Raw genomic sequence first — 16649 nt, forward strand, 5'->3', positions numbered from 1 at the left:
TGGATAAAGCCTCCCCTGGGGCAGCCTTTTCCCCCCACTGCATTCTCCATCTACATGCAAAGGTAATAGTTGGCTAGATTTATAAAGACTCCGGCATCCGGAGCTGTGGGAGCTTGCCACTCCTCCACTAGGCGTACACTTTCCCGATTAGACTATATCATTGTGTGTAGTAGTGTGGCCATGTGGTTGGAGGAGGTAAAGCAGAGGTGTCTCAGATTAAAGCCCAGTGATATTGTTGCTCAAGTTTAGCCACTCATTGCAGCGCCCTGTATGGAAACTAAACACATTCTGGATAAAATTAATCGGGTCAAATGATTGAATCTCTGATCAATTAAATTGCTTTATTAAAGCACATGTCGGGCCCCGGCATGCTAATCTCTTTTGAAACACCTTTAAAACTTGCGGGATTGTCTCATCTCAACAATTTCGTACATTAAATGGACAACCTCACAGGAGGATGATATGGCGGAATACCAGGTTAGAGAGGCTGAGAAGTCTTTCATTGGCAATCCATCTAATCACAACAGGTTCAACTCACATTAAAGATATGCACAACACTTGGACAAGCATATATTATTCTTTGCACGGCAACGGTACTTTGAGCTTTGGCACCAGTCCAGCAAACTCTTAGCTCTCATGGTCAGACAGCATGATTCCTCTAATACTGTCCTTTAAATTCGCAGATCAGATGGGAGTATAGCTACATCCCCAACGGACATTATCCAATGTTTCTGTGACTCTTACAGCTCACTGTACAGGTCCAGGAGTGAGGCAACCATAGCAGATTGTCTGGCATACTTAACAGGTGTGTACTTTCCGAGGCTTCCCACTGCTCAGCAGGCATTTTTAGAAACAGAGATCACTTTGGACGAGTTGAAATCCGCGGTGATGGACCTGGCTGTGGGCAAGGTCCTGGGGCCTGATGGTTTTCAGTATGTATGGGAAATATCAGAAATTATGCTACCGCCTCTATTGGAGGTGTTTATACAGGCCACGTGGAAAACCTCCATCCTGGACTCCTTGTATGATGCCAGTATTATAGCACTCATAAAAGAGAGGAAAGACCCCTTAGGGTACCTTCACACTTAGCGATGCAGCAGCGATCTGACCAGCGATCTGACCTGGTCAGGATCGCTTCTGCATCGCTACATGGTCGCTGGTGAGCTGTCAAACAGGCAGATCTCACCAGCGACCAGTGACCAGCCCCCAGCCAGCAGCGACGTGCAAGCGACGCTGCGCTTGCACAAAGCCGGCGTCTGGAAGCTGCGGACACTGGTAACTAAGGTTACCCGATGTTTACATTAGTTACCAGCGCACACCGCGTTAGCTGTGTGTGCAGGGAGCAGGGAGCCGGCTCCTTGCTCTCCTAGCTACAGTACACATCGGGTTAATTAACCCGATGTGTAATGCAGCTACATGTGCAGAGAGCAGGGAGCCGCGCACACTGCTTAGCGCTGGCTCCTTGCTCTCCTAGCTACAGTACACATCGGGTTAATTAACCCGATGTGTACAGCAGCTACATGTGCAGAGAGCCGGAGCCGGCAGCACAGGCAGCGTGAGAGCTGCGGAGGCTGGTAACTAAGGTAAATATCGGGTAACCACCTTGGTTACCCGATGTTTATCTTGGTTACAGCTTACCGCAGCTGCCAGACGCCGGCTCCTGCTCCCTGCTCGCTTCATTTGTCGCTCTCTCGCTGTCACACACAGCGATCTGTGTGTCACAGTGGGAGAGCGCCTTTGAAGAAAACGAACCAGGGCTGTGTGTAACGAGCAGCGATCTCGCAGCAGGGGCCAGATCGCTGCTCAGTGTCACACACAGCGAGATCGCTAATGAGGTCACTGCTGCGTCACAAAAAGCGTGACTCAGCAGCGATCTCGGCAGCGAGCTCGCTGTGTGTGAAGCACCCCTTAGAGTGTGGATCATATCGTCCCATCTCCCTAGTAAACATAGATTATAAAATCATTACAATACTAAACACTAGACTGTACTCTCATATTAGACATAGTTAACTTCTACATGTCATTTGACGTACTGGATACGTCATGAAAGTCAGTGCCATTCTGACCAAGGACTTACCCAGTACGTCATGGCGATCATGGGGGTTCCTGCGCTGTACCCCCACCATCGCTGCCAAATCTACGGCTGATCTTGTGGCTGGGACCCGGCTCTCACTGCCAGGAATGGTGCCCATGCCGCTCCCGGCAGTTTAACCCCCTAAATGCTGCGATCAATACATTTGCATCATTCAGGAGGCAGGGAGAGGAATCATGATGACCCAGGCTTACAGAATTACAGAGCGCCTCAGACACCTTGCGGCCTGCATGATGTTTAAGGCGAAGTGGCAGAGCTGCTGCTGCCCTGACACTTATTTATTACTTATTTATTTGTCAGATTTGTATGCCGCCCTTCTCCTGAGACTTGGAGCGGCTCACACATATATTCGGCAACATTGTCCCATTGGGGCTCACAATTTAAATTCCCTATCAGTATGTCTTTTTTTTGGAGTGTGGGAGGAAACCGAAGTACCCGGAGGAAACCCAGGCAAACACTGGGAGAACATACAAACTCCTTGCAGCTTATAATCAGCTTGTAGTGATCAAGCTCTGCAGGGGATTATATCAGTGATCAGATCACTGACAGCATCCCAAAAATGGACTAACTAAAAAAGTAATAAAGTAAAAACATTTTAAAATTATTACAAAAAAACAAATTGGGGAAAATAAACAAAATATAAATAAATATTCCAATAAATACGTAAATTTATTTAAATGAAAAAATAAAAATGAAACAAGAAAACTGCACAAATTTGGTATTGCCGCATCTGTAACAACCTGAGCTATAAAACTGTCACACTAGTTAACCCCTTCAGTGAATACAGTAAAAAAAAATAAAAAATGTGTCAAAAACGGTCTTTTCATAATACACCTGCCCAAAAAAGTGGAATAAAACGCGATCAAAAAGTCCCATGTAAAAATAAATGGTACAGCTGAAAACCTCATCTAGTCCTGCAAAAAATAAGCTGCCATAGATCTACTTCAAGCAAATGAGGTAAGTCAGGCTCTACCACTCAATGGGTAGGTGCTATTGAGGTAAACAAATATAACACAATATAATAACCTCAGCACTCATATATATGGACAAGAGATCATTTTGAAAATTTTTATTTTTGTTTTGATAAACTGAAAAAAGTGCACATAAGGTATAGCAAACCCGACGTTTCAGCTATGTAAGCCTTTCTCGAGGTTTTGCCTAAACTGTGAAACGCAAGTATCAGTATATACAAAATATACTATATAAAAAATCCTCAAAAACCAGCGCTAGAAAAGGGTTATAACAAAAAATCTTTTTATTAACAATTTGTTGCTATCCTTGTTCTAGATAGGATAAAAATAATAAATCACAGTACATAGAACCATAAAAGAAAAACTAAAAGTAAAAAACGAATAATAGTGAATACAATATTAATATATCAAATTATCACAGCAGGCTTTCTCTGATTAGTCTGTTGTAATGCCCCGGCCGGTGGCAAAACAACCAACTATAATAGTATGGTATAATAGTGGTGTAATACAGATACCATATAAAACCGGATCAAGCTAACGCTGTAATCTGTAAAGGGTCCAGAATTATTTGATAGCAATGTGCAGTATATATATAAAATTTGCAACGTTCCAGGTGCCTCCAGATAAAGTGGAGAGACCACTCTCCGGTCAGTCTAAGCCGGCAATGTGGTAAGGCACCGGTTCATACAATTATTTCAACAAGGCTTTTTACCTGCAGCTTGATTTGGGCAGGAATCCCCGCAGATTTAGTTGCTGCACACACCTCCTTTGTAACTGGAGCCGTTTCAATGCAGGATTCCCCTGTCAAAGCTTCCAGAGCGAGCAGTGCAGAGCCGGTGAACCACAATATAGTGCTGGCTCTAAGGAGGGGTACAGTTGATGCAGATGTCCCCTATTACCGCTTCCAGAGCAAACTGAGCAGAGCCGACAACGCTAAGCAGAGCTGGCTCTAATGAGAGATGTAAATTGAGCAGTCCAGGAGTCTACTATTAGCGCTTCCAGAGCAAGCGGAGCAGAGCCGACAAAGCACTTTTTTATGGTGCCGGCTCCGAGGAGGAATAGAATTTAAGCACAAAATGCAGCTTCTCCAACTCTTCAAGTGGCAGCCTAGGCAGTCACCTTAATAGGCTGATGTGATCCACACGAAGGAGAAGTCACTAGGAAGAGTGTCGCCACACAAGATGAGCTGAGCAAGGTCCAAATCCAAAAATGGACTAACTAAAAAAGTAATAAAGTAAAACATTTTAAAATTATTACAAAAAAACAAATTGGGGAAAATAAACAAAATATAAATAAATATTCCAATAAATACGTACATTTATTTAAATGAAAAAATAAAAATGAAACAAGAAAACTGCACAATTTTGATATTGCCGCATCTGTAACAACCTGAGCTATAAAACTGTCACACTAGTTAACCCCTTCAGTGAATACAGTAAAAAAAAAAAAAAAATGTATCAAAAACGGTCTTTTCATAATACACCTGCCCAAAAAAGTGGAATAAAACGCGATCAAAAAGTCGCATGTAAAAATAAATGGTACAGCTGAAAACCTCATCTAGTCCTGCAAAAAACAAGCTGCCATAGATCTACTTCAAGCAAATGAGGTAATCAGGCTCTACCACTCAATGGGTAGGTGCTATTGAGGTAAACAAATATAACACAATATAATAACCTCAGCACTCATATATATGGACAAGAGATCATTTTGAAAATTTTTATTTTTGTTTTGATAAACTGAAAAAAGTGCACATAAGGTATAGCAAACCCGATGTTTCAGCTATGTAAGCCTTTCTCGGGGTTTTGCCTAAACTGTGAAACGCAAGTATCAGTATATACAAAATATACTATATGTACAAACAATATACAATAATGTATACATTATGTAGGTATGCACGTGAAGAGGAAGGAGAAGAGACATGAATCACAGGCGAACCGCCAAGCAGAGTAATTTCAGAGGTGCCACGTTAGTGCAGTACAAAAGGTTCTGCATAAACATTGAAACATAATATATGTTAGCATAATCCAAAATCAAACCATAGAAGGATCACAGTAAAAAATGACAACATGAGTATGATCTAGGCTGTCAAGTCACATAAGTATCAGGAGGGATCAGAGTAACATTGATTTGATGCCTGTCATTCATATAAATATTAAACACCATAGATTAAACTGCATAGGCTATATTTGAAATAGACTGGCTATAAACCAAGTAAAACAGAGATACATACCAACTAGGGATCATGGATCAGAATATTGAGGAAAAAGTGCCACTGTAAGTAAAAGAAAGTATAAGTGAGAAGGTGAGACTACAAAGTTAATTCAGGAAAGTGCATTGGAATCCACATAAAGTAAATGGAGGGTTAATACTGCATTGTTGTCTGCTGGTGAGAGCCTGGGAAGGAGGAAACGTCCTGGTGAAGCAATGGTGGGAGTGGAGCTGGTGGCGTCCATATAGTGATAAGTGCCGCATTTTTATATGCTTGTCCCAGTGATGTTTTTGCCTGCTTCCTGGTAGGTGGAATGCATAGCACTGCGCATGTACATGACGTAAGCTGAAATGATGCTAGTGGGAGAATGGGAGGAAGTGAAGAGTCTGCTGGTAGCAATGAGATTGATAGGAAAGTGGACCAATGGAAAAATATTACGTCAGCATTTGGTTCTTCCTATCCCCTCACATTTTGCCTCTCCCCGTCATTCCATCTCCCAGCTTAAATTCCAGGTACTGGAACATGTACCCCAACCCCGACAGGGTGGTAATCGAATCAAAATCTTGAAGGATCGAGAATCCTACTGGATCCATACGCTGCAGACATCAATAGAGACTACGAGATCATGGTTTAGTTTTCCTCTATATTTACTGTACTTTATTATATACCATCTGTAACTTATGGGAACATAATGGACCCAAATGTGTTCTAAGACAACTACGAACATAGGACTTGCTCTCAAGAAGTTAATGATTCTATCCATATGTGCTTCATACAATAATGTTATCTGCCTTTTTTCCTTTAGATTCCATGATTCTCCCGCACTTTAGAACGTTGCCATACACACAGCCAGTTTATCCTGTTCACCCACTATGTAAGGTAATTATGCACTATACTCACCCCAGCTCATAGCCCTGTGGACCTAATATATTTTTCCATTGGTCCACTTTCCTGTCAATCTCATTGCTACCAGCAGACTCCTCACTTCCTCCCATTCTCCCACTAGCATCATTTCCGCTTACGTCACGCACATGCACAGTGCTATGCGTTCCACACATTCGTTCCACCTACCAAGAAGCAGGAAAACACATCACTGGGCCAAGCATATAAAAACGTGGCACTTATCACTATATTGACGCCACCAGCTCCACTCCCACCACTGCCTTATCAGGACGTTTCCTCCTTCCCAGGCTCTCACCAGCAGGTAACAATGCAGGATTAACCCTCCATTTACTTTGTGGATTCCAATGCACTTTCCTGAATTAACTTTGTAGTCTCACCTTCTCACTTATACTTCATTTTACTTACAGTGGTACTTTTTCCTCAATATTCTTTTCCATGATCCCTGGTTGGTATGTATCTCTGTTTTACTTTGTTTATACAAGTCTATTTACCATATAGCCTATGCAGTTTAATCTATGGTGTTTACTCTAATATTTATATGAATGACAGGCATCAAATCAATGTTACTCTGATCCCTCCTGATACTTCTGTGACTTGACAGCCTAGATCATACTCATGTTGTCATTTTTTACTGTGATCCTTCTATGGTTTGATTTTGGATTATGCTAACATATATTATGTTTCAATGTTTATGCAGAACCTTTTGTACTGCACTAACGTGGCACCTCTAAAATTACTCTGCTTGGCGGTTCGCCTGTGATTCATGTCTCTTCTCCTTCCTCTTCACGTACGTGCCTACCTAATGTATACATTATTCTATATTGTTTGTATATATTGTACATTTTGTATATACTGATACTTGCGTTTCACATTTTAGACAAAACTTCGAGAAAGGCTTACACAGCCGAAACGTCGGGTTTGCTATACCTTATGTGCACTTTTTTCAGTTTATCAAAACAAAAATAAAAATTTTCAAAATTTTCAAAATTATCTGTTGTCTATAGATATGTTTCAGCAAAAAAATAAAAAAATTGTAGCGTTCAGAATACAGCAATGCAAAAACTTTTTTTTCCTATAAAATAGTTATTTGGATGAAAAAGCAGCAAAACATAAAAAAACTACATAAATGAGGTATCCCTGTAATCGTACCGACCCAAAGAATAAAATTGTTTTATCACTTTTATGGAACAGTTAACAACCTGAATTTGTTTCTTTTTGATTCTGCCTCACAAAAAGTGGAATATAAAACGATCAAAAAATGGGGCCCAAAATGTTACCAATAAAAACTCCATTTTATCCCGCAAAAGACAAGCCCTCACATGACTATCAGCAGAAAAATAAAAAAAACTTAAGTCTTCAAAATCCAATGATGCTTTTAAAAAAATCTTTACACCATGTTCCAAATTATTATGTAAATGATATTTTTTTCTGATTTTCCTGGTCGGTGCACATGACAGTCAGTCTAATAAAAATCATCACCCATTAGAGTATACATCAAATTTTATTGAAGAAACCTCCCAATGATAACAGTATAAGCTGCAACATTAAAAAAAAATCAAAATGCTCTGTTCCAAATTATTAAACACAGTAGACTTTCTAAACATTTTATATGTTTTAAAGAACTGAAAATGCTCATTTGTGGAATTTCCAGCATTAGGAGGTCACATTCACTGAAATAAAAAGCTATTTAAATCCAAAGTATCCTAACAGGCCAAGTTACATGTTAACATGGGAACCTTTCTTTAATATCACCTTCACAATTCTTGCATCCATTGAACTTGAGTTTTTGGAGAGTTTCTGCTTGAATTTCTTTGCATGATGTCAGAATAGCCTCCCAGAGCTGCTGTTTTGATGTGAACTGCCTCCCACCCTCATAGATCTTTTGCTTGATGATACTCCAAAGGTTCTCCATAGGGTTCAGGTCAGGGGAAGATGGTGGCCACACCATGAGTTTATTTCCTTTTATGTTCATAGCAGCAGCCAATGACACAGAAGTATTTTTTGCAGCATGAGATGCATGTCATGCATGAAGATGATTTAGCTCCTTAAGGCACGTTTCTGCTTTTTGTACCATGGAAGAAAGTTGTCAGTCAGAAACACTCTATACTTTGCAGAGGGCATTTTCACACCTTCAGGAACCCTCAAGGGGCCTACCAGACGTCTCCCATGGTTCCTGCCCAAAACATGACTCCACCTCCTTGCTGACATCGCAGCCTTGTTGGGTCATGGTGGCCATCCACCAACCATCCACTACTCCATCCATCTGGACCATCCAGGATTGCTTGACACTCATCAGTAAACAAGCCTGTTTGAAAATTAGTCTTCATGTACAGTGCCTTGCGAAAGTATTCAGCTCCCTTGAATTTTTCAACCTTTCCCACATTTCAGGCTTCAAACCTAAAGATAAACAGTTGAATGTTATGGTGAAGAATCAACAAGTGGGACAGTTGTCAAGTTGAACGAAATTTATTGCTGATTTTAAACTTTTTTAAAAAATAGCTGAAAAGTGGGGCATGCAATATTATTCGGCCCCTTTAAGTTAATACTGTGTAGCGCCACCTTTTGCTGCTATTACAGCTGCAAGTCGCTTGGGGTATGTCTCTATCAGTTTTGCACATCGAGAGACTGAAATTCTTGCCCATTCTTCCCTTGCAAATGGCTCGAGCTGAGTGAGGTTTGATGGAGAGCATTTGTTAACAGCAGTTTTCAGCTCTTTCCACAGATTCTTGATTGGATTCAGGTCTGGACATTGACTTGGCCATTCTAAAGGCTGCTTTACACCTTACAATTTCTTGTGCGATCGCACCCGCCCCCATCATTTGTGCGGCACGGGCAATTTCTTGCCCATGTCGCACAATACTGTAACCCCCCGTCACACGTACTCACCTTCCAAACGACCGCTGTGGGCGGCGAACATCCACTTCCTGAAGGGGCAGGGACGTTCGACATCACAGCGACGTCACACAGCGGCCAGCCAATAGAAGCGGAGGGGTGGAGATGAGCGGGACGTAAACATCCCGCCCACCTCCTTCCTTAAGCATTGCCGGCGGGACGCAGGTAAGCTGTAGTTCATCGTTCCCGGGATGTTACACGGAGCGATGTGTGCTGCCCCGGGTACGATGAACAACAGAACGTGCGATTTTAAGAAAATGAGCGACGTGTCAGCGATGAACGAGAAGGTGAGTATTTCTGCTCGTTCATAGCTGTCACGCTACGATATCACTAACGATGCCGGATGTGCGTCACTTACGACGTGACCCCGCCGACATCTCGTTAGATATATCATAGCGTGTAAAGCCCGCTTAACACCTTGATACGTTTATTTGTGAACCATTCCATTGTAGATTTTGCTTTATGTTTGGGATCATTGTCTTGTTGGAAGACAAATCTCTGTCCCAGTCTCAGGTCTTTTGCAGACTCCAAAAGGTTTTCTTCAAGAATGGTCCTGTATTTGACTCCATCCATCTTACCATCAATTTTAACCATCTTCACTGTCCCTGATGAAGAAAAGCAGGCCCTAACCATCATGCTGCCACCACCATGTTTGACAGTGAGGATGGTGTGTTCAGGGTGATGAGCTGTGTTGCTTTTACGCCAAACATATCGTTTGGCATTGTGCCCAAATAGTTCGATTTTGGTTCCATCTGACCAGAGCACCTTCTTCTACATGTTTGGTGTGTCTCCCAGGTGGCTTGTGGCAAACTTTAAACAACACTTTTTATGGATATCTTTGAGAAATGGCTTTCTCCTTGCCACTCTTACATGAAGGCCAGATTTGTGCCGTGTACGACTGATTCTTGTCCTATGGACAGACTCTCCCACCTCAGCTGTAGATCTCTACAGTTCATCCAGAGTGATCATGGACCTCTTGGCTGCATTTCTGATGAGTTTTCTCCTTGTTTGAGATGAAAGTTTGGATGAACGGCCGGGTCTTGGTAGATTTGCAGTGGTATGATACTCCTTCCATTTCAATATGATCGCTTGCACAGTGCTCCTTGGGATGTTTAAAGTTTTGGATATCTTTTTGTAACCAAATCCGGCTTTAAACTTCTCCATAACAGTATCACGGACCTGCCTGTTGTGTGCCTTGGTCTTCATGATGCTATCTGCGCTTTAAATAGAACACTAAGACTATCACAGAGCAGGTGCATTTATACGGAGACTTCATTACACACAGGTGGCTTATATTTATCATCATCAGTCATTTAGGGCAACATTAGATCATTCAGAGATCCTCAATGAACTTCTGGAGTGAGTTTGCTGCACTGAAAGTAAAGGAGACGAATAATATTGCACTCCCCACTTTTCAGTTATTTATTTTTTTTTAAAAATGTAACCAATAAATATCGTTCAACTTCACAATTGTCCCATTTGTTGATTCTTCACCATAACATTAAAATTTTTATCTTTGTTTGAAGTTTGAAATATGGGAAAATGCTGAAAAATTCAAAGGAGCCAAATACTTTTGCAATGCACTGTATGTCTGGGCCCACTGCAACCGTTTCTTCTTGTGAGCACTGGTTAGGGGTGGCCAATTAGTAGATTTATGCACCACAGCAAGCCTTTGTTTGAAGGATCATACACTTTGAGGTTCGATGGACTCCAGAGGCACCAGCAGCTTCAAATATCTGTTTGCTGGTTTGTACTGGCTTTTTAGCAGCTGTTATCTTAATCCGATGGCCTTACCTGGCAGAAACCTTCCTCATTCTGCCTTTATCAGCACGAACACGTATGTGCTCAGAAGCGGCCACAAATCTCTTCACAGTATGATGATCACGCTTACGTTTTCGTGAAGTATCTAATGTTTTCATCCATTGTCCAAGGCATTGCACTATTTGATGCTTTTCGGCAGCAGAGAGATCCTTTTTCTTTCCCATGTTACTTGAAAGCTGTGGCCTGCTTAGGCTAATTAAACACATCAGTTTTTTTCCAATCAGGCACAATCTGGCTTGTGCCTGATGAAACGGATCCGTCTCAGATTGTGTAAAAACTGATGCGACGGATCCGGTAAAAAAACGGATCTGTTTGTTTGTTTTTTTTAATGCTGAGAGAGAGAGAGACCCCATCATCACCGCACAAACACCGGCACTACCGCCCCACCATCACCTCACACGCAGGCACTACCGCACGCATCATCACTGCACACACAGGCACTACCGCATGCATCATCACCTCACACGCAGGCACTACCGCACGCATCATCACCGCACACACAGGCATTACCGCACGCATCATCACCTTACACGCCCCGGCACTACCTCAGTGACGTCACTGCTGACAGCGCGACTCCCTTCAGTTGCTGCGTGGAGCTCCCAGGAGTGGCGGTGTTCTACTGCTCCATTGTTTAGACACCTCAGTGGGTCTCCAAACGCGACATATTGTCCACTAATGATTCCAGCTAATTTTGATTTAAGAAATTCAAATGACGCTCCTTCCCTTCCGAGCCCTACTGTGCGTCCAAAAAGTAGATTTCCATCACAGTGTACTCAGGACAAATTGAGCAATACATTGTATGGTACATTTTTACCCTGATACCCTTGTGAAAAAAGCTACCTGGTTGAAGTAACAATTTCATAGTAAAAAATATATATATATATATATATATATATATATTTTCATGGCTAAACTTTGTAAACTTCTGTAAAGCTCCTGGGGGTTCAAGGTGCTCACTAAACATCTAGATAAATTCCTTGAGGGGTCTAGTTTCCAAAATGGGGTCACTTGTAGGGGTGCTCCACTGTTTGGACACCTCTGGGGGTCTCTAAATGCGACATGGCGTCCGCTATTAATTCCAGCTAATTTTATTTTCAAAAATTCGAATGGCGCTCCTTCCCTTCCGAGTCCCACCGTGCGCCCAAAAAATTAATTTCTACCACATATGAGGTATCAGCGTACTCAGTAGAAATTGCACAGTAAATTTTATGGTGCATTTTTCCTGATACCCTTGTGAAAAGGCATAATTTTATGGCTAAAGTAACTTTTTTGTGTAAAATAAAAAAAAAAAAGTACCTTTTTTTTCTGCCAGGGGCCATTTGGAAATTTCTAATTATGCCGCACTAAATTATTTGCTTAAAAATTACCCTAATATATTTTGTCAAACAATTAATTAACTCACCCCCACAGCCCTATTGTGATGGCTGCAGCTGCTTCTCTTTGGTGTAGCTGTGATAGTCGGTGATATTGATCATGTTGCTTCTTACAACTGCTTTTCCAAGTTTCTCGATCTGGAGCGCAGTCAACAGATTGGTAAATCATACACATCACATAGGACACGCTGGAGGCACATACATCACAGGAGAGGCTGGGGGCATATATAGATCACAAGAGGGGTTGAGGGCATATATACATCACAGAATGAGTTGGAGGCATATATACAGTGCATCTCAGGATGGGTTGGGGCATATATTCCTCATAGGAGGGGCTGAGGGCATATACACATCACAGGAGGGGCTGAGGGCATATACACATCACAGGAGGGGTTGGGGCTCAGACATCACTGGGAGGCACAGACAGTACTGCTGGGCACGGAGAACACTGGTGGCAACATAGACAGGACTAAGGGGCACAGGCAGCACTGGGGGGATGGCACAAAGCACTGGGTGGGGGTGGCACAAAGCACTGGTGGGTGTTGACAGTACTAGGGGAGGTAGACAGCACTGTGTGGAGGGCTCACAGGAGCAGGAGGCAGAAGGCTCACAGCAGCGCGGGTGGCAGGAGGCTCACAGCAGCGCGGGTGGCAGGAGGCTCACAGCAGCGCGGTTGGCAAGAGGCTAACAGCAGCACGGGTGGCAGGAGGCTCACAGCAGCGCGGTTGGCAGGAGGCTCACAGCAGCGCGGTTGGCAGGAGGCTCACAGCAACGCGGTTGGCAGGAGGCTCCCAGCAGCGCGGTTGGCAGGAGGCTCCCAGCAGCGCGGTTGGCAGGAGGCTCCCAGCAGCGCCGGTGGCAGGAGGCTCCCAGCAGCGTGGGTGGCAGGAGGCTCACAGCACTGCGGGTGGCAGGAGGCTCACAGCACCGTGAGAGTCAGGAGGCTCACAGCACCACTGGAGGCATTTCTCACACAGCACTGCGGGAGGCAGGAGGCTCACAGTGTTAAGGACAAGATTATGAACTATTAGGAGTATATATGAAGTTATCCAAAAGCCAGGATTTAAGATGCTGTTTCAGACTGTGTACCCCACCTAGTTCTGCATTTGGACATAAGACTCAGACAGTCTGGGCTAGTCATGTGATGAGTGAATCATGCTGACATTGCTTAATATGAAAAACCACAAAGAACTATATAAAAAAAACACCAAAAAGGAGCCAAGACAAATGATATGTGCACACACAGAATGTGGTGAGCCTTCCTCATAAAGATGGCTGCTGCCGAGGTGCAAGATGCTGATGTCACAGCCACTCAACCTCCACACTAGGGGGGAGGGGCGGCTGCTTAGCATAAGACATGCACACTAATAAGGCTTGCACTGGGAGCCAATCATATAATGAGTGAAATGCACAGTGTCTGAACTGTGACCTATAAATGACGCCAGAAACCCAGGTCAGGCGGGCAAAACAGCACTATATAGGTACATCTCGCACGGATACACGAGACGCACAGTGTCTGAATAATGGCCTATAAATGACGCACAACACCAGGTCCAGGCGGGTCCGTTAGCACTATGAGTACATAACACATGACAGGCTCACCATTTAACCACCTGAATTCAAAAGGTCCACACATATCCTGCAAAAATGGATAAAATGTGCCATACCTCAATTAGTGAGATATTAGTTTATATTTTGGCCCAAAATATGTAAGCTCGCAATCCGTTCGTCAAGGATTCTCACACTTGCGAGTCCCTACACCGAATTAGTTAGAAAAACCACAAAGAACTATATCAAAAAAACACCAAAAAGGAGCCAAGACAAATGATATGTGCACACACAGAATGTGGTGAGCCTTCCTCATAAAGATGGCTGCAGCCGAGGTGCAAGATGCTGATGTCACAGCCACTCAACCTCCACACTAGGGGGGAGGGGCGGCTGCTTAGCATAAGACATGCACACTAATAAGGCTTGCACTGGGAGCCCATCATATAATGAGTGAAATGCACAGTGTCTGAACTGTGACCTATAAATGACGCCAGAAACCCAGGTCAGGCGGGCAAAACAGCACTATGTACATCTCGCAAGGATACACGAGACGCACAGTGTCTGAATAATGGCCTATAAATGACGCTCAACACCAGGTCCAGGCGGGTCCGTTAGCACTATGAGTACATAACACATGACAGGCTCACCATTTAACCACCTGAATTCAAAAGGTCCACACACATCCTGCAAAAATGGATAAAATGTGCCATACCTCAATTAGTGAGATATTAGTTTATATTTTGGCCCAAAATATGTAAGCTCGCAATCCGTTCGTCAAGGATTCTCACACTTGCGAGTTCCCACACTGAATTAGTTAGAAAAACCACAAAGAACTATATCAAAAAAACACCAAAAAGGAGCCAAGACAAATGATATGTGCACACACAGAATGTGGTGAGCCTTCCTCATAAAGATGGCTGCAGCCCAGGTGCAAGATGCTGATGTCACAGCCACTCAACCTCCACACTAGGGGGGAGGGGCGGCTGCTTAGCATAAGACATGCACACTAATAAGGCTTGCACTGGGAGCCCATCATATAATGAGTGAAATGCACAGTGTCTGAACTGTGACCTATAAATGACGCCAGAAACCCAGGTCAGGCGGGCAAAACAGCACTATATAGGTACATCTCGCATGGATACACGAGACGCACAGTGTCTGAATAATGGCCTATAAATGACGCACAACACCAGGTCCAGGCGGGTCCGTTAGCACTATGAGTACATAACACATGACAGGCTCACCATTTAACCACCTGAATTCAAAAGGTCCACACACATCCTGCAAAAATGGATAAAATGTGCCATACCTCAATTAGTGAGATATTAGTTTATATTTTGGCCCAAAATATGTAAGCTCGCAATCCGTTCGTCAAGGATTCTCACACTTGCGAGTCCCTACACTGAATTAGTTAGAAAAACCACAAAGAACTATATCAAAAAAACACCAAAAAGGAGCCAAGACAAATGATATGTGCACACACAGAATGTGGTGAGCCTTCCTCATAAAGATGGCTGCAGCCGAGGTGCAAGATGCTGATGTCACAGCCACTCAACCTCCACACTAGGGGGGAGGGGCGGCTGCTTAGCATAAGACATGCACACTAAGAAGGCTTGCACTGGGAGCCCATCATATAATGAGTGAAATGCACAGTGTCTGAACTGTGACCTATAAATGACGCCAGAAACCCAGGTCAGGCGGGCAAAACAGCACTATATAGGTACATCTCGCACGGATACACGAGACGCACAGTGTCTGAATAATGGCCTATAAATGACGCACAACACCAGGTCCAGGCGGGTCCGTTAGCACTATGAGTACATAACACATGACAGGCTCACCATTTAACCACCTGAATTCAAAAGGTCCACACACATCCTGCAAAAATGGATAAAATGTGCCATATCTCAATTAGTGAGATATTAGTTTATATTTTGGCCCAAAATATGTAAGCTCGCAATCCGTTCGTCAAGGATTCTCACACTTGCGAGTCCCTACACTGAATTAGTTAGAAAAACCACAAAGAACTATATCAAAAAAACACCAAAAAGGAGCCAAGACAAATGATATGTGCACACACAGAATGTGGTGAGCCTTCCTCATAAAGATGGCTGCAGCCGAGGTGCAAGATGCTGATGTCACAGCCACTCAACCTCCACACTAGGGGGGAGGGGCGGCTGCTTAGCATAAGACATGCACACTAATAAGGCTTGCACTGGGAGCCCATCATATAATGAGTGAAATGCACAGTGTCTGAACTGTGACCTATAAATGACGCCAGAAACCCAGGTCAGGCGGGCAAAACAGCACTATATAGGTACATCTCGCACGGATACACGAGACGCACAGTGTCTGAATAATGGCCTATAAATGACGCACAACACCAGGTCCAGGCGGGTCCGTTAGCACTATGAGTACATAACACATGACAGGCTCACCATTTAACCACCTGAATTCAAAAGGTCCACACACATCCTGCAAAAATGGATAAAATGTGCCATACCTCAATTAGTGAGATATTAGTTTATATTTTGGCCCAAAATATGTAAGCTCGCAATCCGTTCGTCAAGGATTCTCACACTTGCGAGTCCCTACACTGAATTAGTTAGAAAAACCACAAAGAACTATATCAAAAAAACACCAAAAAGGAGCCAAGACAAATGATATGTGCACACACAGAATGTGGTGAGCCTTCCTCATAAAGATGGCTGCAGCCGAGGTGCAAGATGCTGATGTCACAGCCACTCAACCTCCACAATAGGGGGGAGGGGCGACTGCTTAGCATAAGACATGCACACTAATAAGGCTTGCACTGGGAGCCCATCATATAATGAGTGAAA

General features: G+C 43.4%; 1 protein-coding gene across 2 annotated transcripts in view; it reads left to right on the forward strand.

Annotated features, from left to right (window-relative positions):
• LONP1 (lon peptidase 1, mitochondrial) overlaps positions 1 to 16649 on the forward strand; it is an 829185-nt gene that overhangs the window by 698082 nt on the left and 114454 nt on the right. The gene's annotated exons all lie outside the window — the stretch shown is intronic.

The sequence above is a fragment of the Anomaloglossus baeobatrachus genome, chromosome 1 (assembly GCF_048569485.1).
Source record: "Anomaloglossus baeobatrachus isolate aAnoBae1 chromosome 1, aAnoBae1.hap1, whole genome shotgun sequence".
Taxonomy (NCBI): Eukaryota; Metazoa; Chordata; class Amphibia; order Anura; family Aromobatidae; genus Anomaloglossus; species Anomaloglossus baeobatrachus.